Here is a 4,181-nt window from a genome sequence, read left to right as displayed (position 1 = left end):
TAAGGAGAAGCAGAAATCAAGTTATTCTGTTACTCCACTGAAACCTAATAAATTATATTTTAAGGAGGACTCCTGAGAGCAGAACTGACTCAGTTGAGTTACAAGGGAGTTACTCTCTATTAAGGGAAAGAAGTTCGAGTTGACTTTCATGTAACTTGAATTTACAACCTCCAGATTACATTCATTCATTCAAACATATATTGAGTTCCTAGTGTGTGTCAAGCTCTGTTCTACAAGTCAGGGATATGGTGATGAACAAACATCCAAGAACCTGCCATTCTAGCAGAGGAAGGCAGCCAGTCTCGGAAATAAGATAATTTAGGTAGTGATAAATGCTACAGAAAAATAAAACACATGCTAGGTCTTGGTGGGATTTGGAGAGGAAGAGCTCTGGTTATGGAAGGGATTTCCCATGGACAACCTGGGAGCAAGAATTTGTTCTCATTGCCAGAGCAACAAGGGGTTAGAATAGCCCATTCTAGGAGAGGTATATCTCTAATTATACACACATAATTGACAATGTGATTTAAAGATTCGTTATTTGGTTAGTTTGGTTCATTTTAATAATTTCCAAGAGTTTGAATAAGTCTCCGGATACCTTCTAAATCTAATTTCTGGACTGCAGGTGCTGAGAGCCAGGCTTCAGAATGTGGTGCCCATCCCACAGTCCTGCCATCATGGAGTCCAGCAACTAGGATGGCCCCATTAGCTCATTAATCTCTTACCACATCATCCTGACCCACAATTTCACTAACTGGGGAGTTAAAAATTTTCAGCCGTGAGTGCTTCTATTTTCCTAGTCTGTTAAGACTAGGGGTTAGTTAGTGGAATCACAAAGTTGAAGGTATTCTTACTTGTGTGCCATGTGATACCAAAGTACATGGATTGAACACAATGGTTGGAAAGCCTCTCCATGGAACCCCCGATATGCACAAGTAAACACTATTATTAATAATTTAATAATAATAGCTATAATTTAATGACTACTTAGTATGTGGCAGGCACGGGGCTAAGGAAACAAATGTGACTTAGCCCACCAAATCCTCAGAACTGCCCTCTGAGTTGAAGACCTTGCAAGGGAGAGAAGAGTGTGCAATGTTAGGAACGCGTAGCTCCAATTACTAGCTGCGTGACCTCAAGCAAAACATTCCTCAGCTGTAAAATGGAATAAGGTGCTACATACCTCATAGAGTGTGTGTACGTCTATGTGAAGATTAAATGAGTTAATGGTTACAAACTGATACTAAATGTGCTTCAGGTGAGCTTTTAGAGCTACTGTTGTAAGTCTCAAATGTGCTATACTGGGTAGAAATTTTTTTTTTTTTTAAAGAATTTATTTGTTTATTTGACAGAGAGAGATCACAAGTAGGCAGAGAGGCAGGCAGAGAGAGAGAGGAGGAAGCAGGCTCCCTGCCGAGCAGAGAGCCCGATGCGGGACTTGATCCCAGGACCCTGAGATCATGACCTGAGCCAAAGGCAGAGGCTTAACCCACTGAGCCACCCAGGCGCCCACTGGGTAGAAATTTGATAGTCATTCGGTTCCATTTTCTTTTTGCTCTCCATTTTTTTTAAAGATTTATTTATTCATCTATTTATTTGACAGAGAGAGACACAGCAAGAGAGGGAACACAAGCAGGCTCCCCGCTGAGTAGGGAGGATAGAGCCACAAATTGGGCTCTGTGCTCAGCAGGGAGCCTGCTTCCTCCTCTCTCTCTTTCTCTCTCTCTGCCTACTGTGATCTCTGTCTGTCAAATAAATAAATAAAATCTTTTGAAAAAAATGAGTCACTGTATATGTCTAGTTTTAAGAATCATAATAATACAAAATTTAGATTTATTGCCTACCTTTACAATTAAATATTAAAACCTTTTGGGAGGTGATGATACCTCTATTATTAATTTGAAATTATTTTATTTGTTAAACACCTTTCTGAGAAATAAAAAGTATAATCGAGTTCCACTCATAAAAAAAAATCTTTAATCACAGGCTAAACAACATTGATTGGCACTTAAAAATGCATTTATTTCCAGAATGATTTTTCCACAGGCATAATTGATAATATTAAAAAGGCAGAACGTGATTGTTCCTTCCATACAAATTTTTAGCTCCTACGAAGTACCAAAGTGCATTATTCTTGAGATGTTAAGGCATTTGGGGACAAAAAGATACCTTAGATTCCTTAGCTTAGATTTTGGCTTTATTCTTGAAAGACTCCTTCATCCTTTTGACAACAGAAATGTCACCTGCTCCCTGAGGCCAGTTGTCATAATCTGGTATATCAACTACTCATATACACAAAGACTGGCCCCCGTCCACATCCACTAACTGTCCAGTAATGAGAGAAGCTGTAGAGGACAGTAGGAAGCAGACCAATGGGGAGATCTCAGGAACTCCAATTCGCTTAGTTGGGATTTTCTTTTTTCTTTCTCTTTCTTTTTTTTTTTTTTTTTTAAGATTTTATTTATTTACTTTACAGAGAGAGGCACAGCGAGAGAGGGAACACAGGTAGGGGGAGTGGGAGAGGGAGAAGCAGGCTTCCCACCAAGCAGGGAGCCCAACGCAGGGCTCTATCCCAGGGCTCTGGGATCATGACCTCCGAAGAAATCAGATGCCTAACGACTGAGCCACCCAGGGGCCCCATAGCTGGGCTTTTCTTTCTAAGATTTTATTTATTTGACAGAGAGAGATCACAAGTGGGTAGAGAGGCAGGCAGAGAGAGGGGGAAGCAGGCTCCCCACTGAGCAGAGAGCTCAATGTGGGGCTCCATCCCAGGACCCTGAGACCATGACCTGAGCCGAAGGCAGAAACTTAACTCACTGAGCCACCCAGACACCCCTAGCTGGGCTTTTCTTAAAGAACCCTCCAAATAAGCATTTTACCAAAGGATTGTAGTTGTCAGCAGCAGTTGGGGAATAAATGACTCCAAGGCCAACACAGCTGATCCTTCCTTATTCAACTGCTGGCCCGTTCCACAGCGAAGGATTTGGTGAGCTTGTAAACACCTGCTCTGGCAGCCCCACTATGCACAAATCCTGGAAATCCATTTTTAGTAAAAATAATAATCATCACAATGGATCCTCCATGCTCTTTTACCCAGGAGTTGTAAACTGCTTTGCACCTGTAGGAGGTGCGCGTCAAGTCGGTTTCAATGCCAGCATGCTGTCCCTTTGCGCTGAGGTGTTTTGCAGGAGTTATGAACCTCCACTGTTAACCAAAATATTGTCTCACCATAAATATCCAAGATGGATTTGACCAAATTGTTCACCTCCTCTTCTTTACAGATGTTGTGTTTTATGGGAGTGACCTGAGCCTGGTTGGTGGGGGGGGGAGGGACAGGCTAGCCTTCAGTTCATCTGCAATAGATTTTAATTCATCAAAGCTACGGGATAAAGTGACCACATTACACCCCAGCTGCAGGAGCTCAGTCACGATGGCCTTTCTGGTACCCGTGTCCCCACTGGTGACGATGGCCTGTGGGTCTTGCAGCAAGCTAGCCACCAGGCAGCTCTTGTCCTTGCCCCAAGTGCCCATCTCCTCCAAACAGCTGAGTCTCGGGAGCATCAAGGTCACTTACATAGTAACATTCTTTGTATTTAAAAAAAAAATTGGCTGTCTTAATTATTTTATTTTTAAAAAATTCTTTATCATCTTAAATACTGATATTCTATCATAACTCTCTTATTGACGGTTATTTTCAATTTCAAACTATAAATGACCCAGAAACAAATGTTGTTAACACACCCTTATCCAAATGTCAGGTTATTGAGTGTATGAGTCCTTTACATTTTTTCTCCTTTATGGAGATAATTATGTGGGATTTTTTTTCCTCTTTTGTGTCATTAATATGGTGAATTTTGTTAAAAGATGTACTCATATTGGACTGTCTTTGCATTTCTAGTATTTCTCACTTAGTCAAATGCTATCTTTTTTTTAAAAGATTTTATTTGTTTATTTGACAGAGAGAGAGATCGATCACAAGTAGGCAGAGAGGCAGGCAGAGAGAGGGGGGAAGCAAGCTCCCCACCGAGCAGAGAGCCCGACACAGGGCTCAATCTCAGTCACCCGAGATCATGACCTGAGCCAAAGGCAGAGGCTTAACCCACTGAGCCACCCAGGTGCCCTAGTCAAACACTATTCTTATTTTCATGTGCTGCACAGTGCCATTGCATTGATATTTATCA

General features: G+C 41.5%; 1 pseudogene across 1 annotated transcript; it reads right to left on the bottom strand.

The window, feature by feature from the left end:
- Positions 1-1,028: 1,028 nt before the first annotated feature.
- LOC308354264 (peroxisomal trans-2-enoyl-CoA reductase-like) lies at positions 1,029-3,531 on the bottom strand (annotated as a pseudogene). Its single transcript has 2 exons — positions 2,880-3,531; positions 1,029-1,070 (listed from the first exon to the last, which is right to left on the bottom strand). The product of its transcript is annotated as a peroxisomal trans-2-enoyl-CoA reductase-like (transcript).
- Between the last annotated feature and the right edge of the window lie 650 nt (positions 3,532-4,181).

This window comes from Martes martes, assembly GCF_963455335.1.
Source record: "Martes martes genome assembly, chromosome: 13".
NCBI classification, from domain to species: domain Eukaryota; kingdom Metazoa; phylum Chordata; class Mammalia; order Carnivora; family Mustelidae; genus Martes; species Martes martes.
Note: the sequence above shows the minus strand (reverse complement) of the source record. Positions and strands in the feature narration are given on the sequence as shown.